Genomic DNA, 14,110 nt, shown 5'->3' on the forward strand with positions numbered 1-14,110 from the left:
AATACTATATTACAATTCTAAATTCATATTTAGCTAAATATTTACACCGTGACTAAAGCATGGAGAGCGGAACACTTAGACGGTATCCATGTCGACACTGACACACAAACCCCCCCAGAAAAACTCATGTCATTTGACATGTCGGCATTTCAAACGTCGGTATTCTGACTGTCGGCATTTTGAATGTGTCAGCATAATGAATGTTGGTATTTTTACCGTGTCGGTATTTTGACTGTAGGTTAGAAGCAAAGATATGATTTTTTTAAGTTGACCTGGCAAGCATAAATTTTACATTTTTTGTCATGTTCGCAGCCCTGTTGCATGAACACTGTATCACTGAGGGCTATCATTTTACACATGAAATGAACTTTAAGTCATCTGCCATCCTACCAAATTTCTTGAAAATCCGAGATGGATGGGTTGGAAGCTGTGATTTGGCATGGAATAACCCTATTTCTGTATCTCTCTCCATATACATATAGACAGATAGAGATAGATAGATATATCTCTATATATATCATACTTGCCTACCTGACCCGCTCCATGAGGGAGAAAATGCTCTGTTCCTGGACTTTCCTGGTAATGTGTGATTGCCATCACCTGTGGTGAGCTAGTTAATTGATAAGAAAGGTGTTTCACCACAGGTGATGGCAACCATACATTACCAAACATGTCCATGAACAGAGCATTTTCTCCCTCATGGAGAGGGTCAGGTAGGCAAGTATGATATATATTGTGGCAGAGACAGCATTTTTCCATGTGAAAGTAATGTGTAGGATCCAGACCAGGTTTTGGAAGCAGTAGCAGAATCCCAGGTGTGTGATCAGCAGAACCTGCGATTTCCTGATATAAGGGTTTCCAGGACAGAGTCACCTGGCTCCTGATGGCAGTTAGTGTCCAGGTGATAGGCCGGCTTGTGTGGGTTAGACTAGGGACCACTGGAGCTTATCAAGAGTCTGCTATGCTGAAAGTGCCTGTATGCTACTGCCTGTAATACCGACTGCATATCGATGTAACTTGCTATGTGCTGACCTGCTGTGCAAAATAAACACCGAAAGTGTTCATCTGAGCCCCAGTGTTTGTGCACCTTGTCATAAGTGGTGGAGAATGCGAGCAAGGACACTGTGTACAGAAACTGTTGGTAAGCATGCCGGTGTTTAAACTGTAAGTTTTTCCCTTTTCTTTTCTTCCTCTCTGGTTATGCAGTGCAAGTGGCAGCCTTAAAGGGCCATAGTATTATAGGCAGACTGTTATGTTAAATAGCCAGCAAAGCAGGCGGGTGTCGGCTTGGACTGTTTGATAAGCCTGGCATATTATATTAAACCTCCTAGATTTGTCCTTAAAGGGACCATGCAGGGCAATATGGAGGAATTGCTAAAACAATTTTCTGAAGTTGCAGCTGGGCAACAAACCCAGATTCAGATGTTACATGAGGGCCAATGAGCCCAGGCTGAAAGACAGCAAACTCAAATTCAAATGTTGTGTGATGAGTTAAAAGCGCTTAAAAAAAATCTGAGCCCGAGCGGGAAAGGCTACTATAGCTCACCCCAGCAGATGCTATAGAGGCATTCCTTTGCACGTTTGAGCGCACGGCCATGCGGTTTGGATGGCCTGCAGAGGAATGGTCTGACAGGCTGGCTCCCTGTATAACAGGGGAGGCACAGCGGGCATATGTGGACATGACTGTGGCTGAGGCACGCTCCTATCCTGGCCTGAAAAAGGCTATACTGGATAGGATTGGAGTGACGGGGCCCAGCAAAGCCCAGGAATTCCATGACTGGCGGCTGGAGGGCTCTGAGCCTCCCAGGATTCTGCTGACCAAACTAGCCCAAATGGCAAGTGCCTGGTTGCAGCTGGATAAAAACTCTGCAGTACAGATTGTGGAGGTAGTCGCACTGGACTATGCTACGCGGGTGTTAGACCGCTCGGTGCAGCAGTGGGCCCTTCAGGCTGACCCTCAGACATCCGAGGAGTTGTCAGTGGTGATTGAGCGGCACCTGACCCTGGGAAAGCTGAATAAAGCCAGGTCAGTATACGGGGCCAACACATAAACCCAGAACTCAGTTCCCAGAGGTTAAACCAAAGGCTCCGCCTCCCTTGGTGTGCTTTGAGTGCGGCGAGCCTGGTCATGTGCGGCGGGACTGCCCAAAACAGGGCGAGCCGATGGATTGCAGTGCGAGGAAAACAGCTCGGCCGTTGGTCAGCATGGCGGCAGCAGGGGTATCCCAAGTAGAGTCCTCCCTGTTCCGAGTGCAGGTGGAGGTGGAAAACCGGGAGATTTGGGCCCTGTTGGATACTGGCAGTGAGATCACCATTGTCGCTGCCAACGTGGTTCCTCCGGGAGCTGACAAGGTCCAGCCTCCTGTCAGGGTGTTGTGAGTCCATGGCGATGTGGAGGAGTGCCCATGTGTCTATTTACCTCTGACCGTTCAAGGTCGGTCGTTAAAGGTGGTAGCGGCGGTGACCTCCAGACCCCCGTATCTGCTGATCCTGGGCCGGGACTTTCCATTGCTGCAGGAGCTGGTTACCTGGCATGATACCAACAAACCATCAACCACCGTAACAACGCAGAACCCAGAGACTACCAATGTTTAGCATCCGGGAGAGAGGCTGCCGGACCCAGACCATCCCAAGAGACCGAGTCCGAGGCCCATTGGAACCCAGTTGGTGAGAAGATATCACTGCAGGACTTTGGGAGAGATCAACGCGATGACAGCAATTTGGCACACGCCTTTGAGACTGTTAAAGTAGTTAACGGCATGGAAGTTGATGCTTTACCATCAGAGAGTGTACCATATTTTGTGTTGAAAAATGATTTGCTATATCGTGTCGCTACTTTACAAGGGAAAAAGGTAGATCAGCTGTTGGTTTCCCGAAAACAGGAGCAGTTAGTGTTAGAAGCTTTACTGGGTGGGTTTTTTTTTGGAGTCTGCACTGGACCAGATTGTACATTACTTGATAGAAAAATATAATAACAATGAAATTTCAAATTTTAATTCGTTCGAGGTGATTCTTGTATGTGTTTCCAATTATAATTTTAACGTGGAGTATTTCATCAGTGAACAATCTCTCCATATTTTGGTTCCCCTGAAAACCACGGGAGTTTTCCTTTAGGGCCAATAATTGGCTATTGTTAACTCAACATTTCTGATCACGGAACCACAATTTGCTAAGATTAGCAGCCATTCTCTATGCTGAGAGGTATTTACCATATCTTCTACAGTCATACCATGCTGGATCTGCCCGATCTCGTCTGATCTTGGAAGCCAAGCAGCACTGGGCCCGGTCAGTACCAGAAAGGGTGACCCTCTGGGAATACTGGGTACTGTAGTCCCATTAAGGTACATGCCTTTCATTGACCAGCAAAACTCATTTGCAAGCTAACATTGCAGAATACGCAGTATAGCTGACCACTCAAAAAGGAGTCCGGTAATATAAAAGCCGTTTTTTTCTTGTATCTCTTATATGAAATATACATGTGTATATCTAATCATAAATTCATAGAGATAACAAGAATTTTTATTTTATTTTCGCATTGGACAAATGTCTAACAGTAATACTCGCCTAAAATCCAGTGGGTGTACAGACAAACTTTCTGTCACCCACTTTTAATAGGCGAGTGACATATCATTATATCGTCTTCTATATATGCTATTTAATACTTGTTTTAACCTATTTCGCTGTTTTATACAGCAATGTTTTTTCTCATATGGTTAATTAACTAACTAATTTTTTCCTTATAATATTTTAGTATATTTTTTTCGTCTGTAGAATAAATTAAAAGTTACGTTTTAATGCTTCATATACATTCCACGGTTTCATAACTTTGTCATCTAGTTAATTTAAATAAAGTGTGCCCCAGAGAGACATATCAAACAGTCTTTCTTTTGCTTCTTTGCAAAACAACCTTTAACAGTGTTAGAAGCTTCCCATACGCATTTGTGGGGGGGCACCTAGGGGAGGAGAAAACACTCCAACGTATCCAGTTAAGGTTCTTTTGGCCCGGCATCTATGCTTCCATTAAGAGGTATTGTCAGGAATGCCCAGTCTGCCAGAGGACAGTCCCACGGCCAGAGTTTAGAGCTCCACTGGTACCCCCTCCCTATCATTTCCGTATATTTGAGTGGATTGGTACGGATCTGATAGAGCCAGTGGAAAAATCTGCTTGAGGGCACCAATACATATTGGTGGTAGTTGATTATGCCACCAGGTACCCAGAGGCTATACCCCTGCGCAATATGAAATCTGGCACTATTGCCAGAGAACTACTAACCATGTATACCCAGTTAGGAATACCGAAAGAGGTCTTAACGGAACACGGTACACCTTTCGTGTCTAAATTCATGAAAGATTTATGTTGGTTACTAAATGTAGACAGGATTACAACCTTGGTGTACCACCCGCAGACAGATGGCCTGGTAGAAAGATTTAATAAAACCCTTAAGCCAGGGCTGGCCAAACCAGTCATCGAGATCTACCAACAGTTCACATTTTCCAGACCACCTAGCTGGTGCACAGGTGTAGTCATTACTAATTAAGATGTGCTGCATTCATTCCTAACTGACAATTCTACAGATCTCCAGGAGGCCTGGAAAACATGAACTGTTGGTAGATCTCGAGGACCGGTTTGGCCAGCCCTGCCTTAAGCAAATGATAAAGAGGGCAGTGTCGCAAGAAAAATTAGATTGGGATCTGCTCCTACCTTACTTGATGTTTGCGGTCAGAGAGGTACCCCAATCCTCTACAGGGTTTAGTCCCTTTGAGCTCCTCTATGGGAGACAGCCCAGGGGAATTCTAGATCTCTTAAAAGGTGGGAAGAACAACCATGCCAGGACCCTAACGTTGTTCAGTTTGTAGCCCAGTTATACGGCCGTCTAAGGCAGACTGCACCACTGCTGAACGAACACATGGAAAGGGCCCAACAACGTCAGAAACAGAGGTATGATGTCACCTCAGTCAAGCGGTCCTTTAATCCAGGAGACAAAGTGTTAGTGCTGGTGCCCACCACATAAAGCAAGATGTATGCATAATGGCGGGGCCCTTATGAGATCATCGAGGCAGTGGGACCGGTCAATTACAGGGTCCGACAGGAGGGAGGTACAAGTCTATCATGTAAACCTGTTAAAACCCTTGAAGGAAATTTCCAATCAGTCCACTTTGGTAGCTAAAAAGATTTCAGAATGCCAGGTACCCAGTGAAGTCACGCTTACTCCTGAACAGAAACGGGAAGTGGTGAACTTGGTGAAACGCTACCAAGATGTGTTTTCTGCCATTCCGGGAAAGACACAGATCATCCAGCCGGGGTGGTCATTAAACAGAGGCCATATCGCATACCCGAAGCGAAGCGGGCAGCAGTAAAGCAGGAGGTGGAAGAGATGTTACGCCTAGGGGTTAAAGAGGGATCCACCAGTGAGTGGAATAATCCAATTGTCCTAGTACCGAAGCCTTCAGGTGCCTTACGGGTCTGCAATGACTTCCGTAAATTAAATCAAGTGTCCCGGTTTGATTCTTACCCTATGCCCCGGGTGGATGAGTTGGTAGAAAATTTAGCCAATAGTCAATATCTCACTACACTTGATTTGATAAAAGGTTATTGGCAGATTCCGTTAACAGAAGCTGCTAAGGCAAAAACAGCCTTCTCTAGCCCAGAAGGCTTATTCCAATATAAAATGCTCCCATTTGGTTTACATGGTGCCACAGCAACCTTCCAGAGAGCTCTGAATAAGTTGCTGCAGGCCCACAGGGAATATGCGGCTGCATATTTAGATTACACTGTTATTTTCAGCTCTGACTGGGAGTCACACCTACTAAAGGTAGAAGCCGTTTTACAGTCTCTACGGGCACACGGGTTTACCGCCAACCCTGAGAAATGTGCCATTGGTATGATTGAGGCCAAGTATTTGGGGTACATTGTGGGCAGAGGACAGGTTAAACCTCAGCCTAGTAAGGTAGAAGCAGTCCTCACCTGGTCTAGACCTAAATGTAAATCACAACTTAGGACATTTCTCGGTTTGGTCGGATATTATTGCAGGTTAATTCGAGATTTCGCCACTAGAGCGGCTCCACTAACCAAATGTCTTAAAAAACAATTCCCAGACAAGATAACGTGGTCTAGACCAGTGGAAACTGCTTGGCAGGATTTAAGACGAGATTTGTGTACTGTCTTGCAAGCTCCTGACTTTAAAAAGCAACTTGTGTTACAAACGGATGCCTCTGGGACAGGATTAGGAGCAGTCCTATCCCAAGAGGTAGATGGAGAGGAGAAACCCATCCTCTACCTTAGCTGTAATTATTGCCCAGGGAGCGCAGGTACTCAACTGTAGAGCAGGAGTGCTTGGCCATTAAACGGGCAGTTGTGTCATTAAGGTATTATTTATTGGGACGAGAGTTTTTGTTGGTGACAGACCATGCACCCTTACAGTGGATGCATACAAAGAGGTGAATGCCCGTGTGACCCGTTGGTTTTTGGCTTTGCAGCCATTTAAGTTTGAGGTGATGCATCGTCCGGGGAAACAGCATCTCAATGCCGATGCCCTTTCCAGGAGGTTTGTAGGTCCTGTTCCTCCAAGCAACCCTATGGTGAAGCTAGGGGAGGAGGAAGGTGGTGAGGTGGGTGACCTCTGGAAGGTGGTGGAAGGTTGTGTACCTGGGCGGATAACACAGGTAGGGGTGGGCGAGGCAGAGAGCTCGCCAGAAAATAGTGTCGCTTCACCAGGGTGGTTGACGCTAAGGGGGGAGGAGTGTGGCAGAGACAGCATTTTTCCATGTGAAAGTAATGTGGAGGATCCAGAACAGGTTTTGAAGCAGTAGCAGAATCCCAAGCGTGTGATCAGCAGCACCTGGGATTTCCTGATATAAGGGTTTCCAGGACAGAGTCACCTGGCTCCTGACGGCAGTTAGTGTCCAGGTGATAGGCCGGGCTGTGTGGGTTAGACTAGGGACCACTGGAGCCTATGAAGAGTCTGCTATGCTGAAAGTGCCTGTATGATACTGCCTGTAATACCGACTGCATATGGATGTAACTTGCTATGTGCTGAGCTGCTGTGCAAAATAAACACCAAAAGTGTTCATCCGAGTCCCCGTGTTTGTGCACCTTTTCACAATATATCTATCTATCATATATATATATATATATATATATATATAACATGCAGTGTGACCCGGCACTCCTTGCGCTCCCCAGCGTTGTAGGATACTTGCCCCCGTGCCTTCACCTCCTGGAAATGATCCCCTATATATCAGCAGCAATGAGAGCGGCACTGGGAGACGTAGCAAACGAGTTGAAGAAAAAAAGTGCTTTTAATGAATCTACGTTTCGGGGACACAGCCCCTTCGTCAGGTATATTATCTATATATCTATCTCTATATCTCTCTATCTATATACATATATAAAAACACACACACACACACACACACATCTATATATATCTATATATCTATATCTATCCCAGATGGCCCATGACCACAGCAGTAACGTGATGTTGAAATCTTTGAACGGTGCATGAAGGGCCGGCGGTCGATGGACAGCTATTGTTAATTATGATAATATGATGTTTCCATATATGCTGATTTCAAAGGCACATTGTCTGCTTGCTATTTGTCAGATCTGTGGATTATTGATTAAGCTATTCTGTTCATGACTTTTAGGGGGATAACCTATCAGCCCCAGTAAAACACTAGGTGCGAAAAACATAAGTTTTTCGCGATTTTTTACTCTTTTTTTTAATTTATTTTTATTTTACAGGCTAGATCCAGATTGACCGCCTGTAAAAAAAATGCCCTTTCTCCCGCAAACACACAGGTTCAGTGAAACCTGTGTGTTTTGGGTAGAATAAGCCTGGTTTTCGCACGAAAACTGTGCTGTTTCTGGAAGCAAAATATACGTTATAATAAGAACTTACCGTTGATAACGGTATTCCTCCTATGTCCACAGGTTTCCACAGGATAACAATGGGATATGATGGAGCGACAGCGGATTGGCACCAAACGATCACAAGCTTTCAGTCCTCCCAGGATTCCACCTGCCCGTCCATATATCCCCACCCACTGGCTGAGGCAAATCAGTTGGATTCCCAAGCATTTAGGCAAGAGCATTATGTAGAACCCTATTCAGGTGAGAAGAACACACATGCACACCCTTCCATGCAAGAAGGAAGAGTTTAGCGAGTATAAAGATCCTCAAACCAGATGCGTCAGGGTGGGATCCCTTTGGAAACCTGTGGACATAGGAGAAATACCGTTATCAACGGTAAGTTCTTACCATAACTTATATTTCTCCGGCAGGGTCCACAGGTTATCCACAGGATAACAATGGGATTTCCCAAAACAATTTTTAGTGTTGGGGACCCTCCCGATTAGATAGGAGAACCTTACGCCCGAATTCAGAATCATGAGAGGCAAAAGTATCCAAGGCATAATTTCTATTGAATGTGTTATTGGAAGACCATGTGGCTGCCTTACATATCTGTTCTGCTGAAGCACCACGCTGTGCTGCCCATGAAGGACCTACCTTACGTGTAGAGTGAGCAGAGACATTAGCCGGAACAGGGAGATCAACTTGAGAATATGCTTCTGAAATCGTCATTCAAAGCCATCTTGCTAGCGTCTGTTTACTAGCAGGCCATCCCCTCTTGTGAAAACCATAGAGGATGAAGAGAGAATCTGTCCTTCTGATGGCACTGGTACGATCCACGTAGATCTTTAATACCCGGACTACGTTCAGCGACGCATCTCCCGCAGAAAATCGCGATTCCTGAAAAACCGGGACCACAATTTCTTCATTAAGGTGGAATCTAGACACCACCTTAGGAAGATACCCAGACTTGGTTCTGAGAACTACTTTATCTGGATAAAAATCAGACAAGGAGATTAACATGACAGTGCTCCTAAATCTGACACTCTTCTAGCTGATGCCATAGTCAGCAGAAAGAGAACTTTAGCTGTCAACCATTTAAAATCCACTTTATTTAGTGGTTCAAACAGAGCAACTTGAAGGGCTTTGAGGACTAGACTTAAGTCCCCAGGCACTGTAGTAGGAACAAAAAGGAGATTGATGCGCAGCATTCCCTGGAAAAAGTGCGCACATCCTGCAATTTGGCAAATTTTTTTCGGAACCATACAGTCAATGCTGACACTTGCATTCTCAAGGAAGCCACCTTAAACCTTTATCCATTCCTGCATGAAGGAATGCTAGAACTCTGGAAAGATTTAGTGTCCATACCTGTTCTATTGCACCAATGAATATAGGCTTGCTATATTTGGTGATAAATACGAGCCAAGGAAGTTTTCCTTGCTCTGAGCATCTGTGAGAATCCTCTGGACTTTAGGATATAGATTTCAAGAGCCACGCCGTCAAGACAGTCGATCCAGATATCTGTGATAACAAGGACCCTGCCTTAGTAGATCTGGGCGTAGAGGAAACAGAAATGGCATTCGACATTTTCTGCGGATCTGTGTACCAATGCCTTCTGGGCCAAGCCGGAGCTATTATAATCCCGGCATCTTTGCTGTATTTTCCTCACAATCCTGGGTAGCAGGATGATTTGAAAAAACACATAAGTGAAGTGAAATTCTCATTAAAAAGACGTCCACAATGATCACTCCCTGATCCTTTGTTCCTGACCCAATTATGGGCTCCTTATTGTTCAGATGGGACGCCATGAGCTCTATCTCTGGCCAACCCCACTTGTCTACCCGAGTCTGAAACGACTTTAGGGTGCAAAGCCCATTCGCTTACCTGAATGGCGTATCGACTGAGAAAATCTGTATCTACAGCACCTGGTATTCCCAGGTGGTCTCCCATCCAAAAATGAACCAGGCCCAACACTGCTTAGCTTCCAACATCAGATGAGATTGGACATATCCAATGTGACACAGCTGTAGATCTCTTCAGTTTAGGACTCCTGGAACGAACACTGCGGACGAGGCTGGAAGATGGAGTTCTGCACACTTTAGTATGTGACTTACCTCCTTCCTTGCTTGAAGGTTGTGGTACACTACTGCCATTTACTTGTCCTTGTGGATCTGGATTGGTTTTCCTTTAGGAGTGTCCCGTGCCTGAATCAGGACCCAGTATATGGCCCGAAGTGCTAACAGGTTTATTAGCAGCAACTTTCTTCTGTGGTCCATAGTCCCAAGGAATCATATTCCTCCGGACAATGGCTGCCACAGCCCTGAAGATTGGCATTTTGTTGTCAGGACCTCCCAACCTGATATCCAAAACGGTGTCCCCTGGTCTAGATGGAACGTCTGTAGCCGCCCCCGGCTACTGACTTTCTTACCTTTTCTGCCAGTACCACGTACTTGTTTGTGTATTGTCCATCTGGCCCACCTACACCACCTGGTATTCACAGGTGATCTCCTATCAGAGAATTTAACCAGGCACAACACTGCTTAACTTCCAACATCAAATGAGATTGGGCATATCCAGTGTGATGCGGCTGTAGATGGAAACAGATGCTGGAGAGGTCTTGAGTGGAATTGTGCACACGCCACTATGTCTATTGTTGACACCATCAAAACCATCATTCGCATTGCTGTGTGAATTGATATTGTTTGACTATGTAACAACTCCCCTAACTTTACTTAGGATATCTTGTTCCCTGATAACTATTTTCTGAAGACTTGAATTCAGTACAGCCCCACCATGAGTCATCCGTTTTTACGGAACCCGAGATGATTTTGCCAATTTATGAACCACCCGTGCCTCTGCAGACAAGTTATTGTGTGCTGTAGATGACACAGAAACCTTTCCTGTATTTGTACCAGGATAAAAAGGTGGTCAAGGTATGGCAATTTTCTTATCCCCTGCTAGCGGAGATAAACTGCCATAATCATTTTGGTAATTACTCTGGGGCTGTGGCTAACCCAAAGGGTAAGGCCTAGAACTGAAATGTTGCTGAAGGATGGTAAACCTAGAGATAACACTGATGGACAGTGCTATAGGATTATAAAAACCAAACAATTCCTGGCGCTGTGATTCCACGGATGTGTAAGCTGCTCTCTCAGGGGCAATTGGTTTTTTGTCCCTAAGATCGAAACTAAGAAAACACAAACGAGAGAGCGCTATTCACATCCAAAGTGGATTTTTATTTTTACAATTCAAATAACTCTGAAATTAATGCCGGCCGGCAGTACATAAACATATATTAAAAATATCAATATGGCCATAAAATCCTAAAAACAAATAAATCTCTGATTATAATCAAATTAATTCCATGCATATGCATATTTAGGTATAACCGTCCCACTTATTTGATTATTTTCCTTATTCCTCAGATATCCAGAATTTAAAATGTATTTCCAATAAGCCGGATACTCTGTATATAACTTGTGTCCAACAATGTATCAATTTAAGAGATTTATTTGTTTTTAGGATTTTATTGCCATATTGATAATTTTAATATATGTTTATGTACTGCCGGCCGGCATTAATTTCAGAGTTATTTGAATTGTAAAAATAAAAATCCACTTTGGATGTTAATAACGCTCTCTCGTTTGTGTTTTCTCAGTGCTATAGGAGCCTGAAGGTAAGATTCCTGATTTATCCAGGAATACTATGTAATCTACTGGCTCACAACCAAACTATGGAGTGCCATGTCTCCATGTGAACCGTGGTACACAAATGTATCTGTTTAGACTTTTTGAGATTGAAAATGGGGCAAAGGATCCTTTTTGACCCAGGTTGGAGTAAACCCCCCCATTGTGCATGGGTTACTGGAATGACTATTCCTGACAAAAGCCATTCCTGAACTGCTTCATGCAAATCCCTCGCCTATGTCTCTACCCAAGACGGGCTGAAACAGAAGAACCTTCGAGGAGGATGCTTCTGGAAAGGAAAGCATAACCTAGAGATACTGCTTCTTGCACCCATCTGTGCAAATTGAAGAAGTCGGCCCCCTTCTGGTTTGGAAACTGGCCCTCTTGGGGCTGTTACGTTCCTTTATGACCGACAAGGCCGAAACCGGACCCCTAGGTTTGGGGTTATATGTGAAAGGATACGTGACCTTCTTGGAGTCTGTTTCTGACTCCAGAATAACTGTTAACTCCTTCCCAAACAGAAACTTCCAGCCAAGACAAAGTTTCCAGAACCTTCTTTGATTCTGAATCAGCTTTCCATGTATGTAAGCCAAACTGCTCTGCGAGCAGCTATTGTTAATGCTGATGCCCTAGAACATTAGTGTCTATATGAGCTATATGGGATTCTTGCTCCCTTGCAGGCGCTGAAAACCTGTCTTCTAGTACCTCAGCCCAATGTACCTACAGCACCTGGTATTTCAAGGTGGTCTCCCCTCCCAGAACTAACCAGGCACAACACTGCTTAGCTTCCAAGATCTAGAGAGATTGGGCCTATCCAGTGTGGTGTGGCCGTAGATTGCAAGGTGAAGTCATGGCTTGCCTTATGACTGCCCCAGACAAAGACAATATGTTTTTTTTGAAAACCATTCCTCTTTTGAAGGCAGAGGCCATATAGATTTTTGCACTATCAATGACATGCGTATCTATTTTGGCAGGCACTTCCCTATTTTAAACAGTCCCCAGCTGGAAAAAGATATTGGAATCCCATTTACCGGGAATTCTATTTTATTGGGTGTAACCCAAACCTTTTCCCTAAATTCTGCCCTCGTGAGGAGGCCATTTTTTGTGACGTTTAAACACAGGTGCCTTATTTTTAACCCAGGCTCTGCTGCCTCTATTGACAGACTAGCCTTTTCTGCTCTCATTTATTCAGCTTATTCATTTAGCCGATACCTTTTACCCGTTCTTCATATGCTAGAGTATATAGAGCTTTCATCGTCTGATGATTATCATGTGTAGCCTGTGAAGTCGATGAATTATTTACATTCAGTTCATCAGCTTGCCTTATTGGAGAAGCTGTTGGGGATATACCGTAGGTAGTGAGCTGCATGTATGGGTTAATAGTGCACCTTATTCCTGGTATTGAAGCTGTAAGAATTAACTTTTCAGCTAAACTGGACAAGGTCTGTGCAAACATCGCCCCATTGGGTCTATCTATACCGGATGTCGATCAGGGATGTAATATGCTCAAAAGCAAACCATTTTACACATAAACCATCCTGTACCAGATCATAAAGGATAATACAGTTTTTGCAAACAACAAGATATGAGTGTTGGTTTTACTGTAAATGTACCCTCGTCACCTTTTGCCGCTCTTGGACATAAGTAATCAGCACTTTCACAGTGTACTACACAATTTGTGACTGTAACCACTTTACTTTCCTAAAGTGATATCAAAGTGACCCTCCTGCATTGAGGATTAGAAGATCAACTGACAATCATTTATATTAAGACAGCAATCACACTAGCAGTCAGTCACATGTTATATATTAGTCATATGAGCATATTATCAACTACAAACACATTTCAAATTATGTAGGAGTACATATTACTGAATTCTGTTCTATACAGATCTTTAATGTATTAAGACGCATTGCAAAGAAAACCACAGTAATGTACACAGACTTATATGCAATAGGCACTAAACTTAACTATTCATACTGACAAAAAGAAGATAGAAATTTAGTGCTGTATAACCCGTACTCAGTAGAGTGGGATACAGGGAGACTCACCCCACTTCCAGGATCGATCAATACATTAGCGAATGCTGAGTGGATCCAGACGCTACTAGTGTACACTGCCGCTTCGGGAACTTTTAGTGAACACAGACGCACTGTGCAAGCAGATGCACTGGTCATACCTCCTCGCGGTAGCGCTTAGTGTACACAGACACAGCGGCCTATGCTGCGACCGAGACTCCTCGTGGTAGTGTCTGAGACGGAAGTGAGGCAATCAGTTCATGGCGGGAGACCGACAGAAACTGGTCATGAAGTGGGGGGAGGGGCGACCAGGAGAGTGTCTGACTCCCCACCGCTGACATCAACCCTAGGGATTGCAGCCTCACGCTATTCCTGGTGCCTTATGATCCCTAAGGCCTAGCACTGGAGCACCCGTGGTGGCGACGCGCCAGCTACTGTTTGGTAGTCACCTCCCAATACAGTGCGGCTGTGTCCGTTATTTCTCTTCTAAGTGGAACCGATGCCTTATCTTCTTCCCCGTGCTCCGGCCACAGCCTGATAACATCTGCTGGATC

General features: G+C 44.5%; 1 protein-coding gene and 3 pseudogenes across 1 annotated transcript in view; 1 reads left to right on the top strand and 3 right to left on the bottom strand.

Annotated features, from left to right (window-relative positions):
* Positions 1-14,110, bottom strand: part of LOC135057187 (uncharacterized) — an 826,406-nt gene that overhangs the window by 195,736 nt on the left and 616,560 nt on the right.
* Positions 3,216-3,334, top strand: LOC134894656 (5S ribosomal RNA; annotated as a pseudogene).
* On the bottom strand, positions 9,766-9,884 carry LOC134898073 (5S ribosomal RNA; annotated as a pseudogene).
* On the bottom strand, positions 12,256-12,374 carry LOC134897948 (5S ribosomal RNA; annotated as a pseudogene).

The sequence above is a fragment of the Pseudophryne corroboree genome, chromosome 3, assembly GCF_028390025.1.
Source record: "Pseudophryne corroboree isolate aPseCor3 chromosome 3, aPseCor3.hap2, whole genome shotgun sequence".
NCBI lineage: Eukaryota > Metazoa > Chordata > Amphibia > Anura > Myobatrachidae > Pseudophryne > Pseudophryne corroboree.